Source organism: Oncorhynchus clarkii, chromosome 11 (assembly GCF_045791955.1).
Source record: "Oncorhynchus clarkii lewisi isolate Uvic-CL-2024 chromosome 11, UVic_Ocla_1.0, whole genome shotgun sequence".
Classification (NCBI taxonomy): domain Eukaryota; kingdom Metazoa; phylum Chordata; class Actinopteri; order Salmoniformes; family Salmonidae; genus Oncorhynchus; species Oncorhynchus clarkii.
The window spans coordinates 23565282-23583132 of NC_092157.1; positions in this window are offsets into that span (position 1 = coordinate 23565282).

Below are 17851 nucleotides of genomic sequence, written 5' to 3' on the forward strand. Positions count from 1 at the left end.
GTAAAGATCCTTCAAAGTAAACTCTGATTGGTCTTATTTGAATGAATACACCAGAGTAATATGTTTCCACTGGTGTCTTCACCCAAGACATTAGTGACCATTGCCCAGTTGTCTGTGTTAAAGATGTTAACATATAAAAATCGAAGCCTCGTGTCATCACAAAGAGAAACTTTTTTTTTTTAATTCAGTGAACAGGCTTTTTTCTATGATTTTTATTTTAGTGACCTTGACTGTAATTTCAGCTATCCCTGAACTGGATTTAGATATTATTGTGGATAATCAATCAGGTAGATCGAATGCCTAGTACACAAAATAATTCTCAGAAGTAATCCATAAAAGAGATGATGCTTGGGTCAAGGACAGGAACACAGGATTAGTCTCGGACTTAAAAGGTTTTATGCAACTGAAGAATTATTGTGTAAGACAAATCAGAAAGCCTAAATCTGATTATTATGTAACTGCACTTCTGGATTGTAATCGGAACCCAGCTAAATTCTGGAAAACTGTCAAATCCCTGAAGGGTTCTACTTCCTCCTTTCTGCCACAACAAAATCATTTAGACACCGACCTCATTACGAAGAAAAATGCTTTCATCGATGCATTTAATCACAATTCTATTTCAGCGGGCTATCTCTTTGAAAGAACTTCTGAGCCTATTCGCAATGATATTGGGATGGATGCCAATACTGTAGGGGAAACTTGCTAAATGATCAGAGGAAGGATAGTCAAAGCCTCTTTTTTTTGTTGGCTATTTACAGAAAAAGAAGTCCTGGATGCTTTGCTAGCAATAGACAACAAGAAATCCACAGGGGCCGACTAAATGGACCCTGTTCTGCTTAAGTGTGCAGTGCTCATCATTTTTGGCTCAAAAACCCATACTTTTGATTTTAACATTGTACAAAAAGTATGGAAATCAGCTCTTAATAATTATCGCCCCATTTTCTTCCTTCTTAAGATTGTTGAATCCTTGGTTAATGTACAACTTTGCTCTTTATTATCTGAGAAATGTTGAACGTATGTTGAATGTAAACCAATCAGGGTTTAGACCTGGGCATAACACTATGACAGCAACCACTTGATCTTGTCGATGCTTTGTCTGTGGACCTGTCAAAAGCCTTTGATACAGTTGATGATCTATTTTACTGAATAAGTTGTCGTCGACAGGCCTGAGCTCTGATGCCTGTTCATGGTTTGATGATTATCTTAGTGACAGAACTCAAGCCACCCTGATTGATGGGGTTTAAGTCTGAATTTCTTGAAGTACAGGACATAAATGTGTACTACGGGGTTATGTTCTCTTCACTATTTATACAAACTCCATTGGTCAATCTGTCAATTTCTTTTGACTGAATAGATTTGCGGATGATACTATTATGTATGCTATTGCCCCGACTGTTGATTGGGCTGTGTCAAAGCTACAGTCAGATTGTAATATGAAGCTATGCAGGAATCCCTTGCTGATTTAATACGGGCAAAACAAAATACAAAATATGTTGTTTTTAAACTCTCATAAGAATGTTTCAGATTAACTATATGTTCACTCAATAGATGGTTCTCCAATCGAAAGTGCTCCCAAAAGATATACTTAGGCATTTGACATTTAAAAAACATATACAGTACATTCGGAAAGCATTAAGACCCATTGACTTTTTCCAAATGTTGTTGCGTTACAGCCTTATTCTAAAATGGATTAAAACTGTTTTTTTCCTCATCAATCAACACACAATACCCCATAAGGACAAAGCAAAAACAGGTTTTTAGAAATCTAAAAATATATTACAAATAAAAACATAAATACCTTATTTACATAAGTATTCAGACCCTTTGCTATGAGACTCGAAATTGAGTTCAGGTGCATCCTTTTTCTACACCCTGATTGGATACCACCTGTGGTAAATTCAATTGATTGGACATAATTTGGAAAGGCACACACCTGTCTATATAAGGTTCTACAGTTGACAGTGCATGTCAGATCAAAAAAACAAGCCATGAAGTCAAAGAATTTTCCGTGGAGCTCTGAGACAGGATTGTATCAAGGCAAAGATCTGGGGAAGGGTACCAAAACATTTCTGCAGCATTGACGGTCCCTAATAACACAGTGGCCTCCATCATTCTTAAATGGAAGAAGTTAGCAACCACCAAGACTCTTCCTAGAGTTGGCTCGTCCCGGCTAAACTGAGAAATCGGGGGAGAAGGGCCTTGGTCAGAGAGCTAGATTTCTTTAAGCATCAGCTTTAACTTTAAGCATCAGCTGTCAGAGCAGCTTACTGATCACTGCACCTGTACACAGCCAATCTCTAAATAGCACACCCAACTACCTCATCCCCATATTATTACTTACCCTCTTTCTCCTTTGCACCCCAGTATGTCTACTTGCACATCATCATCTGCACATCTATCACTCCAGTATTAATGCTACATTGTAATTATTTTGCCTCTGTGGCCTATTTATTGCCTACCTCCCTACTCTCCTACTCTTTGCACACACTGTACATAGATTTTTCTATTTTTCTTTTCTATTGTGTTATTGACTGTATGTTTGTTTATGTATAACTCTGTGTTGTTGTTTATGTCACACTGCTTTGCTTTATCTTGGCCAGGTCACAGTTGTAAATGAGATCTTGTTCTCAACTGGCCTACCTGGTTAAATAAAGGTGATTTTTTTATATTTTTATTAAAATGTCCTCTGTCGAGATGGGAGCACCTTCCAGAAGGACAACCATCTCTGCAGCACTCCACCAATCACGCCTTTATGGTAGAGTAGGCAGACGGAAGCCACTCCTCAGTAAAAGGCACATGACAGCCCGCTTGGAGTTTTCCAAAAGGCACCTAAAGGGTTCTCTGGCCTGAATGACAAGGGTCACGTCTGGAGGAAACCTGGCACCATCCCTACGGTGAATCATGGTGGTGGCAGCATCATGCTGTGGGGATGTTTTTCAGAGACAGAGACTGGGAGACAAGTCAAGATCGAGGCAAAGATGAACGTAGCAAAGTACAGAGAGATCCTTGATGAAAACCTGCTCCAGAGCTCAGGACCTCAAACTGGGGCGTTGGTTCCCCGTTCCAACAGGACAAAGACCCTAAGCACCCTCCATCTGCTTTGCTTTACATAGCAAAGAAACACTTCTTAAACTTCCTCCATTACCACAAAAATACTTTTAAAGAGCTAAAGCAAGCCCCACAACTTTACTTGTAAAGTTACCGTCGAGTTAAATATGTTATTAACAGTTAATAAATTATGAGTAACTGCAAAGTTGACAAAAAAAAAAAATAATCCTAGGAAACAATATCCTCCTTTTGCAAATAGTTATAAATATTTTGGTGTGGGGTATTTCAATCCTACCTCTTGAGCTCATTCTGATTCTACACCACATCCGTCTGAGGACAAAATTTAATTTAACCCCTGTAGACAAAAATTATTTACAAACATTTTGATCAGAAGCCGAAAAATGAAGGCAACACCAATTTCAGAGTTTGCACCATGTTGATGCTCTCTCTCTCTCTCTCTCTCTCTCTCTTATTTTTTCACTCTCCATCCATCTATATCTGTCTCTTTCAGGGGTGACTCAGATCGACTCTTTAAATTACCTGATGCAGAGAGAGGGATAATGCCAGGGGCCAACCTCAAAGAGTGTCTTACTCTCTCTCTCTCGCTCTCTCTCCCCCTCTCTCTATCTCCTCTCTTTCAAGTTTCGCACAAACCAATCCCCTCACCCTACTCCATCTTTGTGTGACATCGCTGGGCACTTTAAAGGATGGCTCATCCTCGGCATGGGAAGATGGGCCACTGTCACAGAGCCACATGAAGGACTAGCATGACTAGCTTGAGCCTTTTGGTGGTATAAAGCTGAGAGATGAGGGAAAGGAAAGTCTTTGTAAAGTGCAATGCATGCTACAGTTTGGTGTGTGTGTGTGCGTGTGTGTGTGTGTGTGTGTGTGTGTGTGTGTGTGTGTGTGTGTGTGTGTGTGTCCTCAGTGTCCTGTGTGTCCTCAGTAGGGAATCAATGGAAATTACATTCCTAACTGCAAACAGAGTGGTGCGTAATCAATCGAGAGCTGCAGACAAACATCGGCAGCCATTTTTTAGAGACACAGGGGGGATAAATGGACACATACACACACAGGATACTGTTTACATGGTGGCACTTTCTACCCTCCATTCATTTTAAACACATTACTGCATGGACACTCAAGCTCTTTATGTTTGCCACAATAGAAAAAGAGATTTAAAAGCTAGTTCTTTATTTTTGTTGTACCTCATTGTGGTTTATTGGTGAATGTGTGTAGAATAAATAATGAAAAGCACTGGATTACAACAACAAAAAAGTATACAATTTTGTTCATCACTGAAACTATGTAAGGAGTCACTTAGGAACCTAATTAACAATCTGGAAGCTTCTGGACGCTTCTCTAATGTCAAACAAGTAAAGTGTGGTTTACCCCAAATCCAGAACAAATTCAAGAAAGCGTACAGTATCATATAGAGCCATTATTGCATGGAATTCTTCCTCATATTGCTCAAGTGAACAGCAAACCCGGTTTCGAAAAACAAATAAAGCAACACCTCATGACATAATGCCTCTCCTCTATTTGACCTAGATAGTTTGTGTGTATGTATTGATATGTAAGCTACATGTGCTTTTTGTATAAAATATATCATGTATGTAGTTCTGTACTTGAGCTGTTGTCTATTAATGTTCTGTATTATGTAATGTTTCGTGTTCTGTGTGGACCCCAGGAAGAGTAGCTGCTGCTTTTGCAACAGCTAATGGGGATCCTAATAAAATACCATTAAAACATTCAAATATGTAATCTACATGTAATTTGTTTCATGTGTCATAAAAGATGAAGGCTTAGCATGAGCACCCACCAAATTCTGATTAACAACAAGGGAACACATTGGATTGAATGTGAAGAACTTCACAGAGGGCTTCCTTGTCCCTCATATGCCTATGACTGAAACCATTGCCCATTGTAGATTGGTAATTTATGTTAAGGTTTTGCATTTGTGCAATACATTACATTAGATTAGAGAGAGAGAGAGAGAGAGAGAGAGAGAGAGAGAGAGAGAGAGAGTAAAGGGGGTGTACTCTCAGCCAGTAACAGAAAGAGAGGAATAGTCACTGTGTATGTAAATTAGTAATCAACATGGCAGGTCTATGTAATCTAGCACCCCCCCCCCCCCCATCCTACCCATTCCAAGATTGATGGTCCACAAGAATATTTATTGTTCATTAAATAATAATTAATATTGTTCATCCACTGAAACCAAAGCTTGAATATTACAAAGGAAGAAAAACAAATCTGTTACCCGTTGCCAGTGTAAGATCAATAGTGTCATTATTGCATAGTAACACGACACTAAACCATCATAGATCAACTAAGGTATAATCTTCAACACCTACTCATTCAAGGGTTTTTCTTTATTTGTACTATTTTCTACATTGTAGAATAATAGAAGACATCAAAGCGCTGAAATAACACATATGGAATCATGTAGTAACCAAAAAAGTGTTAAACAAATCAAAATATATTTGATATTTGAAATTCTATAAATAGCCACCCTTTGCCTTGATGACAGCTTTGCACACTCTTGGCATTCTCTCAACCAGCTTCATGAGGTAGTCACCTGGAATGCATTTCAATTAACAGGTTTCCTTTTTAAAAGTTAATTTGTGGAATTTCTTTATGGTCAAACAGTCCTATTTTTGCTTCATCAGACAAGAGGACATTTCCCCAAAGTCCCCATGTGCAGTTGCAAACTGTGGTCTGGCTTTTTTATGGTTTTGGAGCAGTGGCTTCTTCCTTGCTGAGTGTCATGCACAAAGTAGATGTCCTAACCGACTTGCCAAAACTATAATTTGTTAACAAGAAATTTGTGGAGTGGTTGAAAAATGAGTTGTCATATCGATCCCGTTAAGTTAACTTCTTAGGGCTGAAATCCCGTTAATGGGATCGATATGACAACAGCTCAGTGAAAGTGCAGGGCGCCAAATTCAAAACAACAGAAATCTCATAATTAAAATTCTTCAAACATACTGTACATGTATATTCTACCATTCTAAAGGTAATCTTGTTGTTAATCCCACCACAGTGTCCGATTTCAAATAGGCTTTACAGCGAAAGCACCACAAATGATTATGTTAGGTCACCACCAAGCCACAGAAAAACAGCCATTTTTCCAGCCAAAGATAGGAGTCACAAAAAGCACAAATGGAGATAAAATGAATCACTAACCTTTGATGATCTTCATCAGATGACACTCATAGGACTTCATGTTACACAATATGTGCATGTTTTGTTTGATAAAGTTCATATTTATATTTTAAAAATCTGAGTTTACATTGGCGCATTACGTTCACTAGTTCCAAAAACATCCAGTGATTTTGCATAGCCACATCAATTTTACAGAAATACTCATCATAAATGTTGATGAAAATACAAGTGTTACACATGGAATTATAGATATACCTCTACTTAATGCAACCGCTGTGTCAGATTCCAAAAAAGTTTTACGGAAAAAGCAAACCATGCAATAATCTGAGAACGGCACTCAGAAAAAAAGAAAATTATCCGCCATGTTGGAGTCAACAGAAATCAGAAATAACTGGTTTCGTCCCAAATGTCAACCTACAGTATTTCATATACAGTGCACCAATTTTGGCCAGAGCCCATGGTCTGACTGACTGCCATGACTACGCCACCTGAATGGAAAAAAGTAAAAGCTCTGTAGTGGACAAGCTCGTTAGCCTACTGGTCCACTCAAACTCATACATTATTTCGTTTTTAATCCTGCTTAAGCTTCATGAAACCTACACAGAGTTTGGTCTGTGTGTGTGCGACCAGGTCATATGTCTGGACAGGGACGAAGTGATACTGAATGACGGTTCCTCTCCCATTGAAAAGAGCAGCCTCCCTCCCTGGGGTATTGTACAGTTACAGGGCTCGGGGAAAGAGAGACGGGCTCTCTAGGGAGAGCTTTGTTAAACGCTGAAGGGACTAATAATACGTGGGGGGAAAAGGACAATGGTTTCACTTACTAGTGATTAATTGACTTAACTTCATCAAGCACCCTTCAAAAGGAGACATTTGACAAATGAATGCGTCGCCCTCCATAGCCAGCCAGACACTCACACATGTATAGTACATTCACTTCAGTGCATTTTCCAGCAGTGATATCACTACTATGTTTTCTTGAAATCACAATATTTTGGGGAACTATACATCTTGATTAGAACTATCTAAAATTTGACCAAAAAACACCTCTGTTTTTGATTTTTTTAAATGACAAACTGAAGGTAATGACAGTAATGAGTACCAAACATACACACATACACCCTCTTGTTTGTTTAGTGGAATGAGACAGGTGTCGAGGCGAGAAACCTTTCTGTGATCTGCACAGTGAATTATCCCTCTTTTGAAGAGCCTTCATTAACATAGGATTAACTGTCATGCTAATATGTGACTACCATTGACAGTCCTTCATCTATTCACTCCTTCATTAAGAGGGAATACACCAACCACTGGCCCTGAGATAATAGAGAGCAAGACCACCAGACACCTCCGATGAGAGAGAGAGGAAGGGATGTAGAGGGAGAGAGAGGTGGAGCGGGAGAGAGGGAGGGGGGTAGAGGGTTGGAGAGGGAGGGAGAGAGCGAGAGGTGGAGCGGGGTGGAGAGGGAGCGAGACAAAGAGAGAGGGAGGGAGAGAGAGAAAGAGAGAGAGGGAGAGAAAGGGAGAGAGACAAACAGAAGAGTACCTGATAGAATAGCCATTTCCCATTCTCCCTTCTCAATGTAACTGCTTCTGTCAACGCCATGTGTGTTCCTAATGCAAGCAAGCCTTGAAGTGGCTAATGTGATGTTGTATTTGTTTTCCCTGTATGTTTTTGTTCGCTTTGTTAGAACAGGCAAATGTCCCTGTCTTTCTGTATTTCTGTCTCTCTCTCTCACTCTAAAAAAGCTGAACCAATTGATTTCTGATTATCAGTCACTCCTGTTGAGAGGAAAACAGGCTTTGAATGCTCCTCTGAATACATCATAGACACACACACATACTGCAGACACACACGCACAAATGCAATAATACATGGACACACCCACACACACCAGATCACACATTTTTCATTCATTGTGATACAGATGTAGGATCTTAATTTGAGCCAGTTTGCTACAGCAGGATAATAATCCAGGAGCAACATGAAAGGTTAATTATTATGTGGATTATAATTAATGGATATTTTTTGTAGGGGTTGATACATTTTTTGTTAGGACAAATCGAGTCTGACATTTTGAAGTGTAAATTACAATCTATAGAAAACGTTTAAACCCCGAAAACACCACAAGTTTGCAACAAAAGAGTGATCAAATTAAGATCCTACATCTGTAGGAACTATTTAGGGACTCAATGACCTCTGCATCCCAGGGTTCAAAGCTCAATAAAAGGTCATATAATTTACCTTATGTATAAATCAGCTAGGCCATTTTACCAGTGGCCATCAGTGACACTGGACACCTGAGGCACAAAATGGTGGCCAAGTAAGACGATGAATCTCGCAGTTGAATGCATTCAGTTGCACTACTGACTAGGTATCCCCCTTTCCCTTTCCATTTCCATGATCAAGTAGCCATGACGATCACACCCACTGTCTGGTCAGTCCCTCCCCTGTGAGTGTGCCCTTCCTCTCAAACGGCTATGTCCTCTACCACGTTGTAAATGCTCTCAACATTTGTGTAATGTTAATTACTTTTGCAACCCCACTTTCACCATCACCACCACCCTTTTATCCAATGTTCACCACTTCCCCATACACTCATTGTAATTGTGTTTAAGAATCTGAAATTGACCGAATTACTAAGGTTAAGTCATCCATCCAGAACCAATGCATGACTGACATGTTTAAATAACAGATAAAACCCTTTGGACAACATTCAATCCCTTTAAGGCTGTTCCCCTTGGTGTCTGAGTAGTTCCCACAAAACTGAGAAACAGTGCATGTGTGTGCGTGTGCGTGCAGCGTGTGTGAGTGCGTCTTGTATACAGTATAATTTCATTTCTCCATTGGCATATGATTCCTTCTTACAGATTACAAAATCCTCCATTAATGCATCAGAAAGGTGTTGAGTTCATTATCAGTAACCTGCCAGTTTAGTGAATTAAAGTCACAAAGTCACAAAGCTTTGGTTGTTTACCCCATAGCAGTGTGTGTGTGTGTGTGTGTGTGTGTGTGTGCGCGTGCGCGTGCATGTGTGTGCCATCTCAGTGGTCGTCTACCTTATACCCAGTCCTGAATCCCCTCACTTCACGCTAAGCTTCTGGTTTTCCACACCTCATCTTCCCTGACCGGCGCCACTCAACTGGAAAATGAGGTTTCTCCACTAAAATAAGCTTGGCGCTTGCAGCACGATGGCCCTGTTGGCACGGCACGGTGGAGGCACGAGGTCCAGAGGAGTGGGGGAAAGGAAAAAGATGATCAAAAGGAAAGACAAGAAGTGGAAGTCTCTAGCAGATAACCGTGATGATAATCCCACGCATTACCACCTGCACACACAAACACAAGTGGGCACACACACACAGACGTAAACACACACACACACACACACACACACACACACACACAGTCTGTCTCTCACTCTCTGTTACACACACACACACACACAAACATCTTTGAATCGCTATAGGGAGGGGCAGGGGGGGAAGGATTTGCAAAGGTCAAATCATCTTTAAGTGTGTATCAATAGGTAAGCAGGTAAAGCCGTCTATAATGTATCTGATGATGTGATGAATGGAGCGGGGCTGTGTGTTGTGACGTCTTCCAGGGTAATAACCACACACACACACACTCTGTCTCTATCTCTCTGCTGCACCGGGTCTCTTCAGGGGTAATAACCACACACACACACTCTGTCTCTATCTCTCTGCTGCACCGGGTCTCTTCAGGGGTAATAACCCCATCCACAGGAGATGAATCTCCTCCTGATCTATCACAAACACATTAACCGACATTACACAGACAGGAATCTCATCTCACACACTCTATATTAGGCGGCCTGGCTGTATTAGTGTTCTTTTACCTCTCCCTCTCTTTTCTTGTCTGTGATTATTTTTAACATTCAAACTACCGACTGGGGTCATTTTGACCCGATGCATATTTCAGAACAAAGGTGGTTTATTAAATTCTTAAAAATGTTAATGACTTTGTCAATCAAAGTTCTCAATACACCTAAATCATTGTTTAGTGTTTCAGTAAGAGATTGTGATATCTCACATCTCAAAATAGGGCTACTTCATGTTAGATCCCTCACTTCCAAGGCTGTTACAATCAATGAACTAATCACTGACCATAATCTTGATGTGATTGGCCTGACTGAAACATGGCTTAAGCCTGATTAATTTACTGTGTTAAATGAGGCCTCACCTCCTGGTTACACTAGTGACCATATCCCCCGCACATCCCACAAAGGCGGAGGTGTTGCTAACATTTAGGATTGCATATTTCAATTTACAAAAAAAACAGACGTTTTTGTCTTTTGAGCTTCTAGTTATGAAATCTATGCAGCTTACTCAATCACTTGTTTTAGCTACTGTTTACAGGCCTCTTGGGCCATATACAGCATTCCTCACTGAGTTCCCTGAATTCCTATCAGACCTTGTAGTCATGGTAGATAATATTCACATTTTTGGTGACTTTAATATTCACATGGAAAAGTCCACAGACCCACTCCAAAAGGCTTTCGGAGCCATCATCCAGTGGGTTTTGTCCAACATGTCTCCGGAACTACTCACTGCCACAGTCATACTCTGGACCTAGATTTGTCCAGTGGAATAAATGTTGTGGATCTTAATGTTTTTTATCATAATCCTGGACTATCGGACCACCATTTTATTACGTTTGCAATCGCAACAAATAATCTGCTCAGACCCTTGGATCCCCAAGGATCCTCAAAAGCTGTGCTATAAATTCTCAGACAACCCAAAGAGTCCTAGATGCCCTTCCAGACTCCCTCCACCTACCCAAGGATGTCAGAGTAGAAAAATCAGTTAACCACCTAACTGAGGAACTCAATTTAACCTTGCGCAATAACCTAGATGCAGTCACACCCCTAAAAACAAAAAGTATTTGTCATAAGAAACTAGCTCCCTGGTATACAGAAAATACCCGAGCTCTGAAGCAAGCTTCCAGATAATTGGAACGAAAATGGCGCCACACCAAACTGGAAGTCTTCCGAATAGCTTGGAAAGACAGTACCATGCAGTATCTGCTGCTCGATCATCCTATTTTTCCAACTTAATTGAGGGAAATAAGAACAGTCCAAACTTTATTTTTGATACTGTCGCAAAGCTAACTAAAAAGCAGAAGTCCCCAAGAGAGGATGGCTTTGACTTCAGCAGTGTTAAATTTATGAACTTCTTTGAGGAAAAGATGATGATCAGTAGAAAGCAAATTACGGACTCCTCTTTAAATCTGCGTATTCCTCCAAAGCTCAGTTGTCCTGAGCCTGCACAACTCTGTCAGGACCTAGGATCAAGGGAGACACTCAAGTTTTGTAATACTATATCTCTTGACACATTGATGAAAATAATCATGCCTCTAAACCTTCAAGCTGCATACTGGACCCTATTCTAACTAAACTACTGAAAGAGCTGCTTCCTGTGCTTGGCCCTCTTATGTTGAACATAATAAACGTCTCTCTATCCACCAGATGTGTAACAAAATCACTAAAAGTGGCAGTAATCAAGCCTCTCTTGAAAAAGCCAAACCATTACCGAGAAAATATAAAGAACAATCAGCCTATATCGAATCACCCATTCCCCTCAAACATATTTGAAAAAGCTGTTGCGTAGAAACTCACTGCCTTCCTGAAGACAAACAATGTGTCACACCCTGACCATAGTTTACTTTGTATATTTCTATGTTGTGGTTGGTCAGGGTGTGATCTGAGTGGGCATTCTATGTTACATGTCTAGTTTGTCTAGTTCTATGTTCGGCCTGATATGGTTCTCAATCAGAGGCAGGTGTTCGTCATTGTCTCTGATTGGGAACCATATTTAGGTAGCCTGGGTTTCACTGTGTGTTTGTGGGTGATTGTTCCTGTCTATGTGTTTTTCACCAGATAGGCTGTTTTAGGTTTTCGTTACGTTCATCACGTTCTTTATTTTGTAGTGTTTGCATTGATTCGTGTTTTACGTTTGTTCATTAAAACATGGATCGCAATCTACACGCTGCATTTTGGTCCGACTCTCCTTCACATACAGAAAATCGTTACAGAATCACCCACCACAAAAGGACCAAGCAGCGTGTCAACAGGCAGGAGCAGCGCGAGGAGACGCGCAATAAGGATTTCTGGACATGGGAGGAAATCCTCGACGGGAGAGGACCCTGGGCTAAACCAGGGGAGTGTAGCCGCCCAAAGGTGCAGCAGGAGAAGAGGCAACAGGAGCAGCCCAAAGAGGAGGTATGGACATGGGAGGACGAATTAGAAGGAAGAGGACCCTGGGCTCAGCCAGGAGAATATCGCCGCCCCAAAGAAGAACTGGAGGCGGCGAAAGCTGAGAGGCGCAGATATGAGGAGGCAGCACGACGTAGCGGATGGAAGCCTGAGAGGCAGCCCCAAAAATTTCTTGGGGGGGGGCTAACAGGGAGTATGGCTACGTCAGGTAGGAGACCTGGGCAGACTCCCTGTGCTTACCGGGGGGCTAGAGAGACCGGACAGGCACCGTGTTATGCAGTGGTGCGCACTGTGTCTCCAGTGCGGGTGCATAGCCCGGTGCGGTATATTCCAGCTCCGCGTGTCGGCCGGGCTAGATTGAGCGTCGAGCCTAATGCCATGAAGCCGGCTCTACGCAGCTGGTCCCCAGTGCGTCTCCTTGGGCCGGCTTACATGGCACCAGCCTTGCGCTCGGTGTCTCCGGTTCGCCTGCATAGCCCAGTGCGGGCTATTCCACCTCGCCGCACTGGCAGGGCGACCGTGAGCATTCAACCAGGTAAGGTTGGGCAGGCTCGGTGCTCAAGAGCTCCAGTGCGCCTGCACGGTCCGGTTTTTCCAGTACCACCTCCACACCCCAGCCCTCCGGTAGCAGCTCCCCGCACCAGGCTTCCTGTGCGTGTCCTCGGCCCAGTACCACCAGTGCCAGCACCACGCATCAGGCCTACAGTGCGCCTCGCCTGTCCAGCGCTGCCAGAGCCTTCCTCCTCTCCAGCGCTGTCGGAGTCTCCCGCCTGTTTAGCGCTGTTAGAGCCTTCCTTCTCTAAAGCGCTGCCGGAGTCTCCCGCCTGTTCAGAACTACCAGACTCTTCCAGATCTGCCAGTCGACCAGACTCTTCCAGATCTGCCAGTCGACCAGACTCTTCCAGATCTGCCAGTCGACCAGACTCTTCCAGATCTGCCAGTCGACCAGACTCTTCCAGATCTGCCAGTCGACCAGACTCTTCCAGATCTGCCAGTCGACCAGACTCTTCCAGATCTGCCAGTCGACCAGACTCTTCCAGATCTGCCAGTCGACCAGACTCTTCCAGATCTGCCAGTCGACCAGACTCTTCCAGTCGACCAGACTCTTCCAGATCTGCCAGTCGACCAGACTCTGCCAGATCTGCCAGTCGACCAGACTCTGCCAGATCTGCCAGTCGACCAGACTCTGCCAGATCTGCCAGTCGGCCAGACTCTGCCAGATCTGCCAGTCGGCCAGGATCTGCCAGATCTGCCAGTCGGCCAGGATCTGCCAGATCTGCCAGTCGGCCAGGATCTGCCAGAACCGCCAGTCAGCCAGGATCTGCCAGAACCGCCAGTCAGCCAGGATCTGCCAGAACCGCCAGCCGGCCAGGTTCTGCCGGATCCAACTACCTGCCTGGGCTTCCTCTCAGTGCTGAGCTTCCTCTCAGTGCTGAGCTACCCATCAGTCCCGAGCTACCTCTGTCCCGAGCTGTCCCTCTGTCCCGAGCGGTCATTAAGGAGGGTAACCTATCTAGGGACGCTAAGGAGGTGGACTAAAACGATTATGGAGTGGGGTCCACGTCCAGCGCCAGAGCCGCCACCGCGGACAGATGCCCACCCAGACCCTCCCCTATAGGTTCAGGTTTTGCGGCCGGAGTCCGCACCTTGGGGGGGGGGTACTGTCACACCCTGACCATAGTTTACTTTGTATATTTCTATGTTGTGGTTGGTCAGGGTGTGATCTGAGTGGGCATTCTATGTTACATGTCTAGTTTGTCTAGTTCTATGTTCGGCCTGATATGGTTCTCAATCAGAGGCAGGTGTTCGTCATTGTCTCTGATTGGGAACCATATTTAGGTAGCCTAGGTTTCACTGTGTGTTTGTGGGTGATTGTTCCTGTCTATGTGTTTTTCACCAGATAGGCTGTTTTAGGTTTTCGTTACGTTCATCACGTTCTTTATTTTGTAGTGTTTGCATTGATTCGTGTTTTACGTTTGTTCATTAAAACATGGATCGCAATCTACACGCTGCATTTTGGTCCGACTCTCCTTCACATACAGAAAATCGTTACACAATGTGTATGAAACGCTTCAGTCTGGTTTTAGACCCCATCATACCACTGAGACTGCACTTGTGAAGGTGGTAAATTACCTTTTAATGGTGTCAGACCGAGGCTCTACATCTGTCCTCGTGCTCCTAAACCTTAGTGCTGCTTTTGATACCATCAATCACCACATTCTTTTGGAGAGATTGGAAACCCAAATTGGTCTACATGGACAAGTTCTGGCCTGGTTTAGATCTTATCTGTCGGAAAGATATCAGTTTGTCTCTGTGGATGGGTTGTCCTCTGACAAATAAACTGTACATTTTGGTGTTCCTCAAGGCTCCGTTTTAGGACCACTATTGTTTTCACTATATATTTTACCTCTGGGTGATGTCATTCGGAAACATAATGTTAACTTTCACTGCTATGCGGATGACACACAGCTGTACATTTTGATGAAACATGGTGAAGCCCCAAAATTGCCCTCCCTGGAAGCCTGTGTTTCAGACATAAGGAAGTGGATTGTGCAAATGTTATACTTTTAAACCTCGGACAAAACAGAGATGCTAGTTCTAGGTCCCAAGAAACAAAGAGATCTTCAGTTGAATTTGACAATTGTACAGTCGTCTCAAATAAAACTGTGAAGGACCTCAGCATTACTTTGGACCCTGATCTTTTTTAAAAGCTTTTTATTTATTTTTTATTTCACCCCCTTTTTCTCCCCAATTTCATGGTATCCAATTGTTAGTAGTTACTATCTTGTCTCATCGCTACAACTCCCATACAGGCTCGGGAGAGATGAAGGTCGAAAGTCATGTGTCCTCTGAAACACAACCCAACAAGGTCGCACTGCTTCTTAACACAGTGCGCATCCAACCCGGAAGCCAGCCACACCAATGTGTCGGAGGAAACACTGTGCACCTGGCGACCTTGGTTAGCGTGCACTGCACCTGGCCCGCCACAGGAGTCGCTGGTGCGCGCTGAGACAAGGATATCCCTACCGGCCAAGCCCTCCCTAACCCGGACGACACTAGGCCAATTGTGTGTCGCCCCACGGACCTCTCGTCGCGGCCGGCTGAAACAGAGCCTGGGCGAGAACACAGAGTCTCTGGTGGCACAGCTAGCGCTGCAGTGCAGTGCTCTAGACCACTGTGCCACCCGGGAGGCCCCTGATCTTTTGACGAACATATCAAGACTGTTTCAAGGATAGCTTTTTTCCATCTACGTAACATTGCAGAAAAACGTATCCATGCTTTTGTCACTTCTCGGTTAGACTACTGCAAATCTCTACTATCCGGCTACCCGGATAAAGCAATAAATCATCTTCAGTTAGTGCTAAACACGGCTGCTATTGTTATCATATTACTCCAGTGCTAGCCTCTCTACACTGGCTTCCTGTTAACGCAAGGGCTGATTTTAAGGTTTTTCTGCTAACCTACAAAGCATTACATGGGCTTGCTCCTACCTATCTTTCTGATTTGGTCCTGCCATACATACCTACATGTACGCTACGGTCACAAGACACAGGCCTCCTTATTGTCCCTAGAATTTCTAAGCGAACAGCTGGAGGCAGGGCTTTCTCCTATAGAGCTCCATTTTTATGGAATGGTCTGCCTATCCATGTGAGAGACGCAGACTCGATCTCAACCTTTAAGTCTTTATTGAAGACTCATCTTTTCAGTAGGTCCTATGATTGAGTGTAGTCTGTCCCAGGAGTGTGAAGGTGAACAGAAAGGCACTGGAGCAACGAACCGCCCTTGCTGTCTCTGCCCGGCCGGTTCCCCTCTCTCCACTGGGATTCTCTGCCTCTAACCCTATTACAGGGGCTGAGTCACTGGCTTACTGGTTCTCTTCCATGCCATCCCTAGGAGGGGTGCATCACTTGAGTGGGTTGAGTCACTGACGTAATCTTGCTGTCCGGGTTGGCGCCCCCCCCCCCCCCCCTTGGGTTGTGCAGTGGGGGTGATCTTTGTGGGCTATACTCGGCCTTGTCTCAGGATGGGCAGTTGGTGGTTGGAGATATCCCTCTAGTGGTGTGGGGGCTGTGCTTTGGCAAAGTAGGTGGGGTTATATCCTGCCTATTTGGCCCTGTCCGGGGGTATCGTCAGACGGGGCCACAGTGTCTCCCGACCCCTCCTGTCTCAGCCTCCAGTATTTATGCTGCAATAGTTTATGTGTCGGGGGTAGGGTCAGTCTGTTAAATCTGGAGTATTTCTCCTGTCTATCCGGTGTCCTGTGTGAATTTAAGCATGCTCTCTGTAATTCTCTCTCTTTTTCTTCCTTTCTTCCTTTCTTCCTTTCTTCCTTTCTTTCTTTCTTTCTCGGAGGACCTGAGCCCTAGGACCATGCCTCAGGACGACCCAGCCTGATGACTCCTTGCTGTCCCCAGTCCACCTTGTCGTGCTGCTGCTCCAGTTTCAACTATTCTGCCTGAGGCTATGGAACCCTGACCTGTTCACCGGATGTGCTACCTATCCCAGACCTGCTGTTTTCAACTCTCTAGAAACAGCAGGAGCGGTAGAGATACTCTGAATGATCGGCTATGAAAAGCCAACTGACATTTACTACTGAGGTGCTGACCTGTTGCACACTCTACAACCACTGTGACTGTTATTATTTGACCCTGCTGGTCATCTATGAACATTTGAACATCTTGGCCATGTTCTGTTATAATCTCCACCCGGCACAGCCAGAAGAGGACTGGCCACCCCTCATAGCCTGGTTCCTCTCTAGGTTTCTTCCTAGGTTCTGGCCTTTCTAGGGAGTTTTTCCTAGCCACTGTGCTTCTACACCTGCATTACTTGCTGTTTGGGGTTTTAGGCTGGGTTTCTGTACAGCACTTTGTGACATCAGCTGATGTAAAAAGGGCTTTATAAATACATTTGATTGATAATTGACATCATTTGATTGAATTGGAGGTGTACCTGTGGATGTATTTCAAGGCCTGCCTTCAAACTCAGTGCCTCTTCGCTTGACATCATGGGAAAATCAAAAGAAATCAGCCAAAACCTCAGAAAAACATTGTAGACCTTCACATGTCTGGTGGAGCAATTTCCAAACGCCTGAAGGTACCACGTTCATCTGTACAAACAATATTACGCAAGTATAAACACCATGGGACCACACAGCCGTGTGTGGCTGCGGTCTCAGGCTTGGATAAAGCTTGCGGTCTCAGGCTTGGATAAAGCTCGCTGTCTCAGGCTTGGATAAAGCTCGCGGTCTCAGGCTTGGATACAGCTTGAGGTCTCAGGCTTGAATACATCTTGCGGTCTCAGGAGTTGGGTAAAGCTTGCGGTCTCAGGAGTTGGGTAAAGCTTGCAGTCTCAGGAGTTGGGTAAAGCTTGCGGTCTCAGGCTTGGATAAAGCTTGCGGTCTC